General features: G+C 43.0%; 1 long non-coding RNA gene across 1 annotated transcript; it reads right to left on the reverse strand.

The window, feature by feature from the left end:
• Positions 1-1,730: 1,730 nt before the first annotated feature.
• On the reverse strand, positions 1,731-18,313 carry LOC146858000 (uncharacterized). Its single transcript, XR_014979637.1, has 3 exons — positions 17,935-18,313; positions 10,685-10,823; positions 1,731-5,054 (listed from the first exon to the last, which is right to left on the reverse strand). It is a non-coding gene; the product is annotated as an uncharacterized LOC146858000 (long non-coding RNA).
• Between the last annotated feature and the right edge of the window lie 1,665 nt (positions 18,314-19,978).

Here is a 19,978-nt window from a genome sequence, read left to right on the forward strand (position 1 = left end):
AGAAAGCTTTAGATACCTGTCAGAGTATCTGTAACTACTACATAAAAATAGTACATAGAGGAGGGCTTTCAGCGAGCCCCATCAGTCATTGCCATTGCTTAATTTGAGCCGGTGGTTGCAGGTGGGGAGCACCCGCACTTATTTTTGCGGACCGGCACTTCATTTTCTGCATCAGACGTTTATAGAAGAGAACATTTTTAAAAAGCGGAAAGATGGAGGAAGAGAAAGACGGAACAAGTGTCAAAAAGGAGAAGTAGAAACCTGCAGTAGTGACTTAAAGGAAGGGGGCAAGTACCTCAACAACCGCCTCACTTTCTACACGCCCACCCGCCAGCTGCGATCGACCAGCCTCGCCACCGTTCCACGCATTCTCAGAGCCACCGCCGGAGGAAGATCCTTCTCCTACCTGGCAGCCAAGACATGGAACTCCCTCCCCATCCACCTACGGCTGACCCAGGACCATCTCTCCTTCAGGAAGCAACTCAAGACCTGGCTTTTCGAGCAGTAACGGACCCCCCCCCCAGCGCCTTGAGACCCTTGTGGGTGAGCAGCGCGCTATATAAATCGATTGATTGATTGATTGGGCATCTTTTAGCGGATTAAAGAGGCAAGGGCTATGCATCTTTGGTGTGTCGTGTGTGCACATTTTATTACACTAGCCACTTGTTTTAAAGTTGAGCTTCAGGCACTGGCACTCTTTAAATTACAAATTAAGCACTGGCGCCCGTTGCTTTTCTGGAATGACCACGTGACAGTAATTTAGCGATTCAAGCGTCAGGCATCATGATTGTCAGCTTTTTGCCTCTTGCCTTCTGAGTCCTGCTCTGGAGGGAGGCAGCATTGAGATGCAAATGCATCCATCTTCAGCCAATCTGCACCGTATACCAGGGCTACTGTGAGCTGTTGTATGCCGTGTAAGTGATGGGTAGACAGCAATATGACTCCGTCCATGGCAAGTAAATTGCAAAAGCATTTCTGATTCTTGGTGCCAAAGCAGCACCAGAGCACTCTGTCTGGTAGAAAAATGCCTTAACAGCTTTACTCCTGTCACAAACAATTTGTCAGCCACACTCCACGGAAAAAGCATGGCAGTGCTACTGAGAAGACATTACTCTCACAGTCAAGAACCAGACCAGCGGCAGCAGATCCTGACGCAGGGTGGCCAATAGCAAGACCGGAACGTGGGCCATAAGAATAAAAACCACGAGGCGTACTTCATGCTAGTGCCACCAAAATGTTGGAATACAAAGGAGCTTTGTGGTCGATGGTCACCTGATTATCTGGCCACACCTCAATCATGCCTGTCTTTCTGTTTCAGTCTCTGCGTTCTGTGATCTCTCTTTTTTGTCGATGGACCCCAGACACTGACAGTCGCACCGTGTGGCTTCCCATATTGCTGTTCTGGTATTGGTTGGCAAGTCTGACAACACTGGGAGGCAAGTAAATGAGAGGTGGTCAGCTCCTAGCAGGGGCCGAGCCTCCAAGGAGCCACCCTGCAGGCTGTTTCTTGTGATGGAACGTTTCATTCGGCACTGTGCAGGGACTGGCCCCTGTTGGAGGTAGCTTTATTTAAGGGTCAATAGGGCAGGGGGCTGAGCACAGAGCTCTTGGAGCCTTCACGGAGTGAGCGAGGGAGTGAGCTAGGGACAAAAGGGGCACCTTAATTTGAGCCGGGGTGTCTGGGAACGCTCGCTCTAAAAATGAAGGAAACAGACATGTGAGCCATGGAATTTGAAGGAAAGAATATTGGCAGTTTATTGAGAAGGTGCAACTTCATAAAAACTGCAAGACTAAGGCATACAAATGCAAAATACAAGTATAGCGACCTCGCATGAATCAGGAGGCATTGTACTCGTTTGGAGAGAGACAATTCAGAAAACCTCAACGACACATTTATAAATGCATTATGAGAAACATAAGTTACATCAAGGAAAATGTTCTCAGAATGTAAAACACACGATCTAAAATACTGAAAATACTCACGTACCTACCTAAAACCTAAAAGAAAGCAGCTTTGCAAATGTAATATAAGTATGGAATGCTCAATAAGAAAACACCAATTTAGGGACAAAATAGCATAGCAAAATAGCATACATAGCATATACAGCAAATATATTGGCAAGTTAAATTGTATCTTAAAAACAAAAAAGAAAAACTCTTGGGAACCACCCACACCCGCCTGCCATCTACTAACAGACGGGAGGGGTAGTCCAATGATGTCTCTGTGGTCTCTCTTCTTATACTCTTTAAGGCGGTTAGAAGTGCCTACGCTATCATCATCTCACGCCATGTCTACCTCGTGACTTACGGTATGGTTCTAATATTTTACCATGCATGGTGACGCCCTTTCCAGTAAGTGTGGTACGTGAGCTAGGTGAAAGGTCATATCTCAGGCAAGGCGCTTGCCGTAAATTGGATGGGCAAGCAGAAAAATGTGTATTGTAAAGGGATTCTGTATATACATATATAAATCTTCACGTATTGTGGTGCCACATTCTTGCCTCAGCTTGACACATCTGCGGTGGCAACTTCCCTAAAAGTATGTACTGACCCAGGATGCAGTCTGCTGCATGTCGAAAGAACAGGGGGATATTGAACTTTGCGCTAGTGAACTTGGCACACGGGTAGGGTGGGGGAGCTATAGTTTGGAGCAGGAGGCCTCACAGAACGAGGAGCTAGATATGATTTGGATCAGACCTGCCTTCAGCCTGTTATACAGGAAAATGGCAGAACTATGGTCAATTTAACAAAGAGGTCTACATATTGAACAGAAGGGCCTGCTCAGGGGTTTTATGCTGGCTGAGTGGTAAGGATGTCCCAGGGTATTTGTTATATAGTAACACAGGACCCTCCGGTCAATTTAACACAGCCAACAAATTAGGCTGGCAGGGCAAGGACAAGGGTCTCATACCTCAGGTGTGGACAGAACGTGCCTGGGGCACGCTATGATATAAAATCGAACCTCTCTCACCCCCGGGAGGAGGAGGATTAGGGAAAAGCTTCAGGCCGGGGGAGGACAAGTACATACAGCACTTCAAGACTGGAATGTCATCCTGGTGCACAAATGTAAGGATATAGGATAAACTAGAGGGAACATTCTGAGAAGTCTAGGACTGACTGCTTTATATATTTTGGATCTGAGTATTGCAGTAGAATATGAAATTACAATCGTCAATAATAATTTCTAAGCCATGTATTGTAGAAAATAGGATCTATCAAGTTCTTGGCAACATTTTGCTCGTTCGAGGGCCCTTTTTGACTTCCTTTCACAGCGATTGTATTTTCTTCAATACGATTGCTACATCACTTTATTCCTGTTTATCCCACTTCAATCCTGTTGTATGATAATTCACAAAGGTTGGTTTTCAGTAAAAAAAGGTAAGTGATGGCCAATCCGGTACAACTATATCAATTCAAATTGATTGTGGCAGTCTTACAGAGCATGTGACGTGAATGGTTTTAGAACAGCTCTAGTTGCAAACATTTCTTTTTCAGCATCAGGAGTTATAGGTGCACGTGTGAAGGCATGTGCTCCTACCTGTTGTTAGCGATTAAACATCAGTGATGTGATTTGCTTCAGGGTGTCTTGAAATATGGGCTGGGAAGCTCTCTGGAGGTGGACCACTGTAAATGTTTTTGATAGGTGTCTGCCTGAGCCCAAAATAGCACAACATACAATGTGCAACAAATAATATACAAACAGAGGTTTGGGTCAGCCTCATTCAGCCACTGGTTTGTTTGGGTGTACTGCCTTCGGTCAGTGGCTTGATCAGTTGTCCCACACATTTTGATCTCAGTCCATGGCGTTTCATGGACGCCTACACTTTTCCTACAGATGCTTTACTTTGGGAAATGGGCTAAAAGTAGCTGAAAGCATGCATATAACAAGCATGTGCCCTATCTTCCAGCCTCTTCATTTCCCAGGAAGTTGGAGAACTTCAGGTGGTGTGGGGTAGGCAGCAGCAGTGCCAGTGATAGGCCGCGTAACTCTGCTACCCAGGTGACAAGAGCTCTCAGTTGAAATGAAATCTGGTGGCCATCTTAGAACGGGATTTTCCAATAATGGTAATTAAACCCCATCTTATATTTCCTGCCCTTTTTAATATAACTTCCAGATTATGCTATAACCCTATAGTCTCTCTTATGTACGCAAGCCCCTTTGATTAGGAGTGGGTTACAGGAGCAGGCATACTGGCACATTGCAACATCAATGCATTTTAAGTCCACCAGCCAGCCTCCTCTCTCTTTACCAATGCCACGGGCCACACTGCCATGGATGAGTGGCCAGTTCAGTGCCGTTTGAGACCGTAGAGTGAGTGGAATGGGTCCTGAGTACCAGCTCCTCTCTTGAGCAAGGAGTGCCTCAGCCACAAATGGGTTGGACTGACATGTGGCTACCAGAGCAGGGGGTGTGGGATCTTCAGCAGGTCACCTGAACCCCTAGAGGATATTTGTTGCTTAGTGCTCTTTGGATAACCCTGTACTCTAACAGTCTGTGGATAGACGCCTTCTATCACAACACATGGGTCTTTTACGTCCACTTAGACTTCACACAAAGGGAATGCAACTTTGCACAGAGCTGGAGCCTGTATACTTCACTTATGTGATTGTGCGCTCATAATGCTCATTTCATTTACAAAGATATGTAGTGTCCGGTGCCACCAATGCAGCTGTCTTCCCACTGTGGCTTCCAGAACTCATTTGAGCTGTTCAGAACGGAAGCTGACCCCAGCGTAATGGTCACACCCAAACTGTCTTTGATTTGATTTAAGTAAGCAGTGACACTTTTTTACGTACCCAAGCAAAATTAATTTTCATGAGTATATTTTGGCAGCTTGACATGTATAGAATATAGAATTGGGGAGAGGATATGGTCCGTGGGATAGACTGCTGACTTTGGTGCTGGAAACCAGGGTTCGAGCCTCGGGGTTGCGTCCACATCCAGTGATTATGGGCAAATCACTTAATCTCCCCGTGCCTGAATGTGTAATGTAAATACGATGCTCATGTAAAGCGCTCCAATACCTTCGGGTTGAGTTTGCGCTATATAAAATCTGCAAAAAAAAATAAAATGTAAACATAGACTTCATATCTCACCAACAGGAACAAAACTAGTCTTTGTTACATTTTCACTGTAAGTTTGGTCACCCAGGCACTTTATAAACACTTGGTCACGTTTTTGTGTCCTTGCAAGGTATCCTCTGAGCTCAACAAAATGCTACACACACAAAGAACAGATAACTGTTGTTACGAATTTGGGGGCATATCAGCAACACCCGGCGATAATTATCGCTCAGCGCTCTTAGCGTGAGGTTAATTATCGCTGGGTAACGTGGATTTTTATCGCTGAGATAGCGTGCTATTAGCAACGCTTATCTCCTCAGCGATAAAAATCCTCACGCTAACTGCCTAACGTGAGATTATCGCTGGAAACTCAGCGATAATCTCACGCAATATGGCGTTAGCGTGCTGATAGGGACTCACAAACTTAGCCATGATATCCACCTTCCATAGGATATCATGGCTAAGTCAGTCCTGAAGCAGGCGTAAGGAAAGTAGCGATAACAGGGGTTATCGCTACTTTTCCTGACGCTAGGCTTCATAGCGTGGGGATTGATGATAGGAGAAATGTCGCTTAGCGACATTTCTCCTGTCATGTTAGGTCAGGAACGCCCACTTTGCATCTCATTAGGGATGCAAAGCTGGGCGTTAGGAATCCTGACGCTAAAGCAAGGTTTCATGCGTTAGCGTGGCCTTGCTAACTAGGCGATAAAATTATCGCCGCTTTTCGGCCGAAAACGGCCGCAACAGCGGCGATAATTTTTTATCGCCTGCTTGTAAATATGCCCCTTGGTGTGCCTAAGCACTTCTGGTTTAAATTGGTGCTTATGGTGTGCATCCATGCCCAGTGCACGTGATTTCATCACCAAATGGCTCTTAAGAAACAGCACCCCCTTGCAATCCCAATGCCCCTAGAAATTGAACTCTAACTTTCTTAACACTGAACATTCAACTTGCTTGCCTTAAACTGGCTGTGGGACTTGTTCACATGCTAAGTGTGGAAGGAATCTCTGGGGGATATGTACTAGGAAGTGGTGGAGCGTGTGGTTAGCCTCCTTGGCTTAACGACACGCTCCGACACTTCTGAAATGCAAGGCTGCGCTATATTTACAAGAATGTGGTGCCGCCTTGCGTTTTCCGCTGCGGTGGCGATAAGTTTAGCAACTTAGCGCCAACACAGTGTCTGTGTGCTGGGGAGGATTGGTTATGTGGAGGAAGGTGTCCCTTCCTGCACATGAACAATCCTGCACACATGAAAGTTACAAAATGGCATTCTTTTAAAATGTTTGTTTATGTACAGGAAGGGATACCTTCCTGTACATAAACAAACCATGGCATTTTGCTTTTTCCATGTGTTCTGCACAAGGCAGCACACATGGAAAAAGCAAAAATGAGGAGATATAATGCATTTTTCCTCGTCTCACCAACGTAAGACCAGGTCTTAATTTTGACACTGCCTCCTATGTACGCTGCCCTTGTACATAGGGGGCAGTGTCATATACAATGGGTGTTGCGGTGAAACGCCCACCACAACATCCACTTCACGCCCCTTTCTTGCAAACTATAGCGTGAAAGGGTGCCTTATGTACAAGGCAGCGTCAAGCCACGTTAAGTGGCTTATTGCTGCCTTGTACATAAGACGCAGCCCCTATCGCCACCACAACGTCCGTAAAAGTGCCGTTGTGGTGGCGATAGGGGCTTCTACATATGCCCTCCTGTCTTTTAACAATTTGGTTCCTGAAACATCATCATCATCATCATCGTTGTTTATGTTAAAAACTGTGAAACAAAACAAACAGTTCAGAAATGTTCATGATCACAATGCATGCTACTTAACACAATTTACAATAAACGTAAAACATGGTCCTAACCATATCACAATCTCTCATTCAATACAATATCTAATTGCTACATCATATTCTATATTACGGAATTTATCAAGATATATCATCGACCCATTTGTCTGGCATATAGTTTCCAGTGAGACTCTCAAAGCATTATTTTCCCACCCCATAGCTTTAGGCTGGCTAAGCAACATAATGTTCTCTGGCACAGGTTATTTGATTCATAAATTGTGAACGCGAAGTTAACACGAAGGCAAACTCAGAGAAACTCGGACTATTTGGTTACTCCTGATCCTTTGGACTAAGGCCAAAAACCAAAGGCCAAAGATGAAGGAAGGGTGAGATATTTCCTTTCAGTTCTAAGCCATCGTGAAAGATCCTCTGGTCGTGGGCAGAGGAATATATCCTTGAACTGAACTGATTCCGCTAGAAGCAAGGAAACCCTTGTCAATCATACATTTAATGTGTTCCTCTTTTAACATTCCAAAAAACACAATAAGTATCATCCATTTGCGAACCAACATTCACATTTTAATTCACAAAGGCATCTTTCTGTGTACTCAAACCGATGGGTGAGATCCTGGCTCGTTTAAAAATATGTAGCACTTTTATCATTTAAAATATCAGAAGTGGCTGTAGATGTGTCCATATTTTAATCCAATACAATATTGGCTTTACGTCTATGACTTCAATAATATAATTTATGTCTAATTCTTGATGAACTACAAATTTGCATGCTGATGGAGCAACACAAAGAAATCGCAAAAGGCCAAAACTCTGCCCCTGAGCATGGGTGTCTACAGGAGAGGCAGCGCTGGAAAGGGGACTCACCTTTACAGCACTATCTTTCCTCAATGGATTCCTGATTGGGATCACACTGAGCACACAATCCCCAAGCACAGATCAACTGCACTAGACCAGTCCAGGGCTTAATTTGGCGAGGTGGGAGTAGCCACTTGGGCAAAGGCCAGTGCTCCACCAGACCAAGGCAAAGACATAATTTCTGCCCCCTTGGGCAGGAGGTTGGAGAGGATTGTCTGCAATTTGCCCCTTCCAGGGGGGTAGGAAGCCTAGTACACACCCAGGATTTCTTTGTTTCTAGGGGAAAGATACCCCTGGGGCAAGAGCCAGTGTCTACCCATTCATGGGTGAGATAGTATTTCTACTCTGAGTGCCAGGGGTAGCTTTACCCCTAATCTCGCATCTCGCTCCTCTGTATTGGAATCAGCTTCACACTCCGCTGAGGCAATGTCCAGATCATCTCCAATTCAGAAGGCTTCCTAAAACTGTTCTGTTCTAGACGCTTTTGTGTCAGCTTACTCCCGCATTTCCGCAGCACCGAGATACCCCTCAGGGGGTGATTCAAGCGCTATAAAAAACTCATAAATAAATAAATAAATCTGCCCGCCCCTTTTTATTTAGTGAGAGGGACGATGCAAGGATCAGTGCTCAAGGGGAAAGAGAAGACAGACTTTCTGGCTCCTCTTCCAAGGAAGATTGGGGAGGATTGCTCTCAATTTGCATCCCCCATAGGGCTGCTTTCCTGTGGGGAGTAGAAAGTCCTCTAGAGACTATGAATTTCTTTGTTTCTTGGAAGGAGAGGCCCCTTGGGCAAGGGCAAGTGTTCTTCCAATCAAGGGTGACACGGTCTTTCTGCTACCTCATTAGGGGCATGTATGGGGTTTTGTCCCCAATCTGCCCCCCAGGGGTGGAAAGTCCAGAATACACCAGGGATTAATATCAAAAGGTGTGGGGGCCGACGACCATGGAAAGGGCACCATCCCAAATTGGGCAATACAGTTTTTCTGCCATTGAAGGGGGCAGAAATCCCTTTAGCCACAACAGAAATAATTGCTGTTATATAAAAAAAGGATGGTTCTCCCACTCTGGCAAAGGGCCATACCACCATTCCAAAGGTTAGCCTACAAAAAGGTGATGGGTGAAAGGCCTGTATTAATCTCAGCCATTGGTACTTTTTTTGGGATGTATCCCAGTCCATTCTGCTTTGCACACCATGCCACTTAAGTTTTTGACCCTGCTCCAGCCCAACTACCAGGCCAGTTCCTTCCTGAACCAGATCACAAGCAACCCAATACCTGTTTTTCCAAGATGAGGACACCTTACTCAGGTGTAGCTAGGTTCTAGTGACACAGTGAGCAAGGGGCCCATGTCTGGGGATACCCATCACACATAGTACACAATACAAAGGAAACAATACTGTCTTTCTGCCCCTTTTGGAGGCAGATTAGGGGGCTGCCCTCAATCTGCCCCTGGGGTGGGGGTAGAAGGTTGACCAGACACAAGGGAATTATTTATTTGTACAAAAAAAGAAAGGAGTGAGGGCCACCCACCCTGGTTTAAGGCCATGCCACCATCCCAAAGGGGGCAATACAGTATTTCTGCTCTCCCAGGAGGCAGATTCAGAGGTTAGTCCCCAGTTGGCCACCACAATAAGGGGCAGATTAGGGGTAATTGCTCCCAATGTGCTTCCCTTGGGGGAGGGACATATGCCCACTATACACCATAAATGTCTTTGTTTCTTTGGGGGGAGGCCTCTTGGGCAAAGGCCAGTGCCATCCCCCAATTAAAGGCATTCACACACACACACTTGTCCCAATAAAAACGCTACCTCACTTGTGTGGCTAAGCCTAGTTCCTGCAACAGGAATAGACCAAATTACAAACAACTAGAATGCTGCAGCTACCTCCATCACCAAATCTGGTAACTTTGTGAGGTGGAATGTGATTTCTCTATGTTGCATTTAGGGACCAGTTGGGTGTCAAGTGCTAGGACGAGCCACACAAGTAGAATTGCATTTCTTTCAATGAGAGAAGAGTGGTGGTGGGAATTTTGTGGATCCCTGCAGCTTCAAGAACTTTCTCTCACAGAAATATGAGGAAAAAGAATGCCACAGTTTGAGGTTTGAAAGGCCTTATGAGTAAGAACATTTTGTGTGATCCACACAAGTCTGGACTCCCCTGGATGTTTAATTAGAAATGTCTGGGTGTGGTAGTTTTCTAAAGGTTTTGGCTGAGCTAAGGCCCAATGTCCGCAGCTACCCACATTGTAAAAAATACATTTATTTTGCAAGGTGAAATGTGATGTCTCCAGGTCACGTTTTGGTGTGTTTTGTGTCTCAGGTCCAGCCAGTTTTTCTCAGGACAGCAAAGTGGTGGTGAGTCACGCTAGGAGTACAAATATTCCATGTTCCTAAACTCATTAGTGTCCTTCAAACCCATTTTTCATCCATTGAATTTTACCGTATGAATTGCTGCATGGTCAGGATACAATGGAAAATCATTGAATGCTGCAGCTTAGTTGTTTGCTCTGGGTATCGTATGTTTTTAGAAAACCTACAAACCTTTTGAATCCTTGCAATCTGAAAGGCCACACATATGTAACGGTATATTGCTTTCGTAAATTGGCCATCATGACTAAAAATTACTGACAAAAACATTGTGACCAATTGCTATTTTTATTTTTATTTCAAAAATTGGTTTCACTGGAAAACCTTGAGGTAAGTACTCCAATGACCCCTTGTTGTATGCAGAATTGCATCCATTTCTCAGAAATATAGAGCTTACCAGGATCACCCATGGCTTTCACATCTCTTTACACCACAAACTGAACGTAGGTTGAAAGCACAAAAATTTGCAACAATGGACTCAATTCTTAGAAAAAAGCAAATGTACTTGTTCTAGAAAGCTAGGAAGATGGTGACGCTAGCACAGCAAATCTTTCATTGAAGCTAACCAATCCCGGGGCTTGGCAAAACCAACCTTTGATAGGAAGCACTTCTATGTCTTCTCTTTCACTTCCCGGTTTTCTCCTTTCTTCTCTTGTTGGGTAATCAAGTGACCAATGGCTCCAGAGAGAGTCGGGAACAACCAGTACTCTCAGCATATCTTTTTCTTCAATCTAAACTTAACAAAAATGCATTGTCCTGAATTCCTGGTCTTGAAGGTTACAAAAAGGTACACATGTGAGATTAGGAACATAATTTAGTCATAATTCAAATATGTTGTTGGCAGTATCTTACCAATTTTATGAATTGTGAATTTTACCAAGTGAAAAATTCTGATCCTTTGCTGGATTTGATGAACCATGTTTGCGAGTAAATGGTGGTCTCTGATGATTTTCTCATGCAAATTATGCAAGGTGCTCCACAAATGAAATGAGGACACGTTTTCTATAAATTTACAAATGTATTGCTCAGCCATGTGCGTAAAAAGTCTGACATGCTGAGTAAAATGCACTTCCAACAGCAGCAGCGGTCTGTCAGTTGATTCTCCAGTGTACTACTGGAGCTGTACCAAAGGGTTCTGTTGTATCTCTGTAATATCATTTCCGTTAATTATTAATTTTATGATCCCTTCCCACATTATGTATTTTCTGTATTGGTTTTAGTTTGTATTATTTGGCCATGGTTATTTTGGTTTGTCCCTCAGTTATTATGGAATATGCCAAAGTGCAATGTTGAGTCTTGGACAGTTGAGGCGGCTTGAGGTTGTGACAGGAATTAAAAGTTATTCCTACATCATCTGTGTGAATTATTCATTTTGGAGTATCTAAATTAAACACGTTCTAATGAAAAACGAGGCTCACATTGTATATTCATGACAAATGTGAGGCACAACTGAATGCCATGTTGCTGGAATCAGAGCTGCAGAGTTAAAATAATTTCCTAGATAAAAGACAGCAGTAAATTAACAAAATGAGGGGTTTCGTTTTGTTATAGAAATTATGGTTAGTGATCTAGAACAGTGGTTCTCATTTTTTTGACTCTATGGGCCCCCACTGATTCACTCCTGGAAGCAATGATTCCGGGCATATGCAATTTCTCGCATTCAAACCTCAAAACCATGCACGAAAAGGTAGAAAGAATTATTCATCAAAAGATACAAATATTATGGAATATAATATTTCATTCAGAAATAAAAATATATACGAGTCAAAATTTTAATGGGAAGGTTGGAGCTTTTCAAAATGTGATTTTAGGAAGCAATCTGCCAGACTAGTATGTCACATTCTCTTTTTTGCTCTTAATTCATGCTCTTTTTTTGTCGAAGTATGCCAGTGCTTCAATTCAGGCTAGCATCATCCATAAGCATCATCCATACTAGATTCTACTTGCTGTATATGTGCTGCTCCCATAAATCAAGTTGAGATGGCAACCTCATTTTTAGCCTCCTATTTCAAATTCCTTCACATTGCATAGCATTGTGAAATTCTAAATTTTACACGTTGTTTTTCTTATGCGTATATGCTTTAATAATCTGGTAATAATATTTGTCTGAACAGTTGCATTTCCACAGGGGTCTCCAAACTCCTGGTTAAGAAGCGATGCTCAAGAAAGCTAAAATAAGGGCACATTTTCTATATTATCTAAAACATCTTCCTCATCCATGTCAGAAAAACGTCTTGCTTGTTTAGTGAATCATACACTTGCAATACCAGCGGCAGTCTGTCAGTTGACTTTCCAGTGTTGTACTGTAGCTTCACCCCAAAGTTATAATGAACAATTAGAGTGCTAACATTCTGCATTCAAGATAAAAGTGAGACACTCTTGAATGCCATTTTTTTTGTAATTGGAGCTGTTGATTTTGAACTCTTTACTGTGAATTAGGTTGAAGAAAATGGTCACTGAGCTGGTAATGCATAAATTAACTGAGCTGTTTAAAATACTTGTATGGGGAAACATGGGTGTTAGCCATTTGAGGCATAATATATTTTATAGGGCTACAAATAATTCAAGCGCGTCCTCAATCTACGTCTAGCATCCCCTTTCTACATCTGTTTTACTTAAGGCACCTATCTTCCTTGTGACATAATAGCTCCTGAATTGTAAAATAGTAGCAATTTGGTGTTTGTTTAAATTCTCCACCTATGCAAAAGTGAGTAGATTTTTACATAAGTGAATAGATTTGTGCTGTATTGGTTAGTGAGACACTCACTGAACTGAAGGAGCTGGTCATTTTTTTCTTTTCGGTTTTTCTAAGTTCACTTCCTAGTGTCAGTATTTGCACCTCCCTGCATGGATGTGCGCTGGCACCAAAATATTTTTTATTGTGAGTTCAATAAAAATGAACAATAATACACATTTTAAAATACATATTTATTGTGTGTAAAAATGTTGCTCTGCTTATGTGACAGCTTTCAAGGTTAGTTAATGATAACATATTTAAATTAAGTAAAATTGTAAATCAGACACTTTTAAGACTTGGAGCAATTTGAACTTCTAACACAAAAACTCCCCAAAGCTATTGTCACTGTTAGGGTTCTAACTGTCCTATTTGAAAGAATAGAATTGAATAAAAGAATAAGCCTCCTAACTTTGGAATAAGCTAGATGTAAATAAACCACTATTTGGGATATTTATTAAAAGTTAAATTCATTCGTGTAGTTAGATTTTTTGTAAATCTTTAAGAAAATTGACTTTTAAAATGTTACAATTTACCTTCATGGACTTCTAGCAAGCGAATTAGCATTAGGCAGCAGTTGGACCCTGTCAGTGCTTCCTCTTAATGACGGGTGAAAATCTCTCATAAAGCAGGTAAAAAGTTTAAACCTTTTGACAAGAAGACATGGGGGTGTGAAATGGGACTCCTTTCACCCCAGGAAGGACCGCTGGGAGGGGTTCAGGAATTCCATCTGCTTGAAAGGGACAAGGACAAGACCTGCCCATTCATTGTTAAGTTTAAAGAGAGACCTGAGGAAGGAAAGCCTTTTGTTCCTTAGGCCATCCATCAGCAGCTTGGCAGAAGAATAGGGGGAGGGAGGCTGGCCCCAAAACCAATTTAGTGTAGCGGAAAAGGAGGGGACTGTTAATATCCCTACACTCACTCATGGCTGTCACACAAGCTACATTCAGGAGGAGAAAGATTCTACCATGTTGGATTTGCCTTGGAATAGTGCACTATTGGTTAGTTTACTGTAAGGCAAACCAGATGTGCTGCAAAAGTGGGAAAAGTTGCCTCTGGGAACATTTTTCCTATTTGTTAGGGAGTGTACGGTAGTCACCCATTCCCACTGGCTAGTGAAACCTACAAAGCTGTCAGCTCACACACTGTGCATTAGAAAACTATCTAGACCTGTGGAAGAAAAGAAGAGATGTGGGCCTTCTGTTTTAGACCTGTGTAGAGGCTTGAAGCGCTGAAGCTCTCTACCACTTGTACCCAGGAATAGGAAGTGAACTGTAAGGGTTAATTTGTTTACCTCCTGTATGGTTACAGAGACATAAGAAATGTTTTTTCCTGAAGTTGTGCACAGCTGACCAGTTGTAACTGTAACTAGACTTAACCTGCTTGTTGCCTCTACGAGTGCTGTCCCTTAGGTGCTGGGAACCTTAGAAACCACCAAGAGGAGCTACTCTCGAAACTCTGAAAACTTGGGACTTAGAAACTTTTTGGACTTCCAAGACCTACGGAGCATCAGAGGTAAAGGTCATATTTCGAAGTGACTTTGTTGCATACAGCTGCAGGCTTTCCCCACTGGAAGATTTTGAGCTCCATAAAAAAGATGAAAGCGCCAATTATATGTTGCAGAAAGAGTTATCTGTTGCCACTGCAATGGAGTACCCTTTGCTGCAACACAATGATCCGCACACCTGAATTAAATGCAGGTGGAACTTTGGTCGAAAAACGGCAGAGACTACGCTTTCTCCATCGTAGTTACACCCCTCCGACAGCCCAATGGAGAAAGAGCCATCAGAGGTTGACCTGTATGCCAACCCACCTAATTTAGATGGGTGGACATACAGGTCAGTTTTCACTGCCCATCACTGCCAGGAAATCCTAGGCATTAAGGGGCAGTGAAAACTACAAAATGTCCCCCTCACCATAAGGCCTAACTTTCATGGCGAGGTGGACATTATTTTTTTTCAAAAGCAATATCCTGCTATGGGGTTTTGTTTTTGAAAATATGTATTTTTTTAAACTTTGCTGTACAGCTCAATCAATATTACGGAGCCAAACAGCAACATTACAATACATTGGCAGGAACTGCCATGACGGCAGTTCCTGTCATTGCTTTAAATTTCTTCAGGCCCGATGCACATTTCAAAATTTGGTCACTTGGACCTCCATCAGGGTAATTTACTCCATCACCCTGGCGGAGGACAGGCTAACTTCCAAATTATAAATGAGGCTATAAGTCCAAAGGTAGAAAGCTTGACCAGCCAAAGGCTCAACAAGTATCCACCCAAAGCGAGGACTTTGGTGGTTGTGAAATATGAATTTCTCCCAATTGGGTCTGTTCCTGCCAAAACCAATGGCTTCAGCAGTACCTTATTCAGTAGCTATCTGGGTTCAAGAGGACTTCGGAAGATTCAACCTGCATTCTTGCCCTGCAGGAGGATTTGAACTTTCATTTGAGAGAGGCTAAGTCAGGTGGTCAACTCTGTGACCAAGATGAACCAGTTTGGTGTATCTGACCAGAGCTCCATCACAGTCTGCCTAAATCACGCCAAGGTTTCAGTCAGCCATGACCAGTGAGCAATGATTGGTGCTTTACTTTTGAGTGCAAGTGAGGAAAATCCACCCCTAGACCACCTCCCAGCAAGATTTCTCAACACGGGCGGTTGCAGATAGTCGCGACCACTCATGTTGAGAAACCTTCTGTTTGCGTTCTGCTGCTTGAGCAGTAAATATACTCGAGTGGCAGAAAGAAGCAGCGCCCTCTTGCACTATGCATGGTTCGCACTGGTTTTCTAGCACAGGGCAAACACCTGGCGCTAAAAGTCTACATGAACGGCGTGACCTAACGCACTCCACTGCTTGCAGAACTCCACGTAGTGTCACAGAGTTTTTTGGTCACTTGGCGAAGTTCAGCAGAACGCCGCAAACTCCGCCCAAACCTACTTTTGAACTGTTTTGTTACTGTTAAAATACTTTAAAACATTTTCCTACAGTAAAACTGTATACTCTGTACCATACTTACCAGTGGGTTGAGCCCATGTTTGAGTTATTGAAACTTTGTTATAGATTGACACGTAGGTCGTATTATTCCTTGTGGTGGACTCACATCCACCCCAATTAATAACCCACTTTCTTATATGCATATTCTGTCTTCTGCAAAGGAAGATGAACAGTCCTAAAGCAGTCTTCTCCAGTAGCATATCTCCCAGTTGATGAATATTCTGTGAGCTAGGCTCATTAGAACTATGTGATCTTCGCGAGCAGCAGTAATATTCTCCAATGCCAGTAGTGTCAGTAGCATTAATTTAGGATTAACCCCCCCTGATCCTATTTAAACAGTAATGCTAGGCAAGCTAAAGGTTATTTTGACCTTCCCTCATCCATTTATCTATCTAGGTATCACTTCTTTTACTTGGCCACTACTTGCTATTGAGGGCATGCATGGTAAATTTAGCTAGGCCAAGAATGGCCAGAGTTTACTTAGAGTAGGGTTCCATTCTACAGAGATGAACATTAAATCTTGTAGACTTTTCCCTCATGTCAAAAATTGACTCCTTGGTGTGAAATGCTTGAGCCAGTCTGGAAGACCACATCCTGTTTCTAAATGTAACTGTAACTGCATTTTCAAATTATTCTGATTATTTTATCTCCTGACTTAATTAAGACTTTCGAACCATTACATCATTGCAGGACCTGCTGATCAATAGTTGGCTAGATTTGGTTACAAAGGCAGAAATGGTGGATCAACATTTAAGTTGCCTTGTATTTTGTATTACACATTATTGTAAAGTGCACAATTGGGAACTATCATTAGTTTCACTTATTCAAGTGCATAGTAACATGTTTTAGATATTCTCTTACATTTCTTTGAAATGTACCATAAAGGACATATCTTGCAATGTATGCTATGGTTACTAATGCACATTTTCCAAGATCCAATTAGATGCATTTGCGCCAAAGCATAGATGAAATATGTATGGTTAGGAGTAGTGTGCATTTTGTAATATTTTTACCAGCGCTATTTTTGTCATGGAATAAAATGATTGTGCATGAATTATTTCCCTTTTACAAGGCTTCTTGTTTGATAAGATTCTTGAGCTTCAGTATTGATGCATTTGATGAGAGATATCAAATTTAGCTCCATCAGCTAAAAGAATGTGTGATATCAGTGGATTAAAATAAGCCTGCCTATTGACTCACTAGTTTTAAATGTGCCTTTTCAAAAAACTTTCTTAGTAGCATAGTGTATACAGATAATTGATTGATCTACGGATTTATGGAGCTATTGTACCCTAGAACTTGGCTTCCTGGCACTAAAGAACTTTAAGCACTTATATCAGAAAAGGTAGGAAATATACAAAAATATCGCACATAAATCATGGTAGAAAATTCACACAATGTAATGATTCAAAAACGTTATCAATATTTTCCTAAACGCCCAAAAATCCTGCATTTGCTTAAGGTGAACTAGGAGTGCTTTCCAGTCTCCGGCCGGGTGAGTTCGACCACCGAACTGTAGACTGCATCAACACTAGGAAAGGTGAGTAGAGGGGCACTTGACATCTTATGGTGAAGAGTTGTTCCTCCTGAAAAACGGCGACTGATGCTTACAGTGGACTGCTGTTCATAGCAAAGTCCTTTTAACAGGACACACTGTTGAACAGGGAACTCGTACAGGGATGTAGGAGCATCTGAGATGCAGGCAGTTGTCTTCAACCTAATGCGACCTAAACAGCATATAGGTCTGAAAATGTTAATGTTTGAGGAGGACCCAGACAGGCAGTGGCGGCGCCCGCGGGATTATAAAAGGGTCGGGGCAGTGAACGAGCGAGCGAGCAAGTCGGAAACGGGTTTTTCTTTTTACAAACCATCAATTAAATTCTGTGTCTCCATTTAAAAAATGTGTAGTAAATCAAATGGGGCTGCCCCAAAGCGTCAAATCATTGCCGTCTTTAAATATATTAACAAAGTCAGCTTTCGGCGACATTTAAATCAACACAGCAGCAATTTAAACCTGTGTTTGAGAAAATCGATGTCAACATTCATAGCCCTTGACACCAGTACTTGTCTTTTATAAATCGATTTTTGAAGGAAAAAAGTAAAGTTCCACTCACCAAGCATCTGGGAAATTAATGAAGCTTTCAAACCATGCAGGGATGAAAGAAGGCTGGAGCCCTGCTGTTGCGCTAATGGTGACCCCCAACCCAGAGGCAGTGAGAGGGAGGGGGGATGAGGAAAGGAGCCCTCCATTAGGAATGTGAGTGAGAAGAGCAGCTCCTCTCTAGTGCACCGCTGCAGGCTGCATGCGCTCTTCACTTCCTGAGGTAAGCCTTCCAGGGCCGAAAGCGGCTGCCAGATTCCCCACCCTATCACAACCTCTCGGCACCCTCCACCCTCCACACACACATTCACACTGCATGCAGCCCTGCCCCCTGCCATTCACTAGCATGAAGCTCTCCTGACTCCACCCTGGGACACAGCAATAGCACCCCAGGGAAGACTTATACAGAGCTTCTTAAACAGGCCCCGCCCACCGGTCCTGATGTCACTTCAATGGCTTTGACTTAGAGGGTGATTGAAACATTGACCAGAACAAGTGCAAAAGTACCCATCCCATGCCCCCTCTGTCTCTCTTAACAAAGTATTGTCTGGTTCACTGTGAGTAATTACCGCCATATTAGCTTTGAACTGCTCGGTGTGCTCCCCCTTCTCCGTGAATAGGAGGGCAGCGCCCCGCCGCTCTTTAACACCTACCGCCAGTGGCGAGAAACCAAGATAAATGCCTCTGCCTATTTTTTGTGTGATAAACAGATACCAGGCATTTCCTATGCATTAGGGCTGGTCCATAGGTAAGCGATTTTCTAAAGTGTTATTTGTAGGTAAGTGATTTTCTAATGTGTTATTTTGTCATCCATGAGGGGGATTTGAGTGTACAGGGAACGGCTGTCCTGTATAAAAAGAGGGCTTGTGGTGACCTGCTATGCATGGTTCCACCACAAGCTAAGCAACACTCACCTGTGCTTAGCGGGCTGCATAAATTGCTTAGACACTTAGAAAGAGTAGTAAGACACTTTCTCTGTGAGCATAGTTATGATCCTTTGACATTAGGAAGTTGTAGCCGCTCACTTTCTCCCAATGACTATGTCTGTTAGGGCTAATTTAGTGGGGCCTGTATTTGTGACCACTCTGAGAAGGGCCTCTCGGTTCTTGGTCGGATGGCTGGGTGCTCAGCATGAAAGGTGCTATAGGCCTGCTGTACCTGGAGATTCCTCATTACCTAGGTAACAGTGGTTGAGCAACTTACCAGCCCTTCATTCATTTCAAGAATGATACAGGAAATTCCGACAGGGTGGAAAGTTGTGTATTAAGAGGCAGGTATTTCTACTGCCAGAAGTGTATGGTGTGAGTATAGGAATACCTTTTTTTGTTTTATTATATCTGTTGTTCTTGGCTATAGTTGTCTCATGGCTGCATTTGGAGGTGTTGTTGCCACCTTATAGGGTTGCAAACTTTGAATTGAGTATTCCACGGATACCACAAATCCCTTTCATACCACACATTTCTTCCCACATGTAGGGCATGCTGTGGCTAAGGGTCTTGAATTTTGTGGGGGGGGGGCAGGGGGCGGGGATCTTCATGCTGGCTGAGATATTCTGATAGCACATTGTGTTACCATGCTCTGGTAGGTTTTATAGGCTCACACGTGTGCCACTGCTTCTAACCCTTACTGGGAAGTTATGGATCAGTAAACTCAACCAAATTAAAATCACAGGAGAAGAACCAACAGTATTGTGCACTATTGATGTAAAATCTTTATATACATCGATTCCACACCAAGGCATTGAAGCCGTCGAGAAATCACTGTTACAAACAGAGTATGAGGAAGGTATGAAAGTGTTTCTGATGGAACACCTTATTCCATAGTTACTTTAAATGGCAGGAAAGTTGGTATCTATAAAAGACTGGTACATCTATGAACAATTGTGCTGCGCCCACATATGCGAATATCTTTATGAATCACTATGAAGAAGAACACATTTTAAATGCTCAACCATGGAAAAACCACATACATCTGTACCTACGATTTATTGATGACATATTTATAATATGGAGAGGCCCAACTGAAATGTTGAAAGAACAAATAATTCAACTCAATCA

Source organism: Triturus cristatus, chromosome 3_2, assembly GCF_964204655.1.
Source record: "Triturus cristatus chromosome 3_2, aTriCri1.1, whole genome shotgun sequence".
Lineage (NCBI taxonomy): Eukaryota > Metazoa > Chordata > Amphibia > Caudata > Salamandridae > Triturus > Triturus cristatus.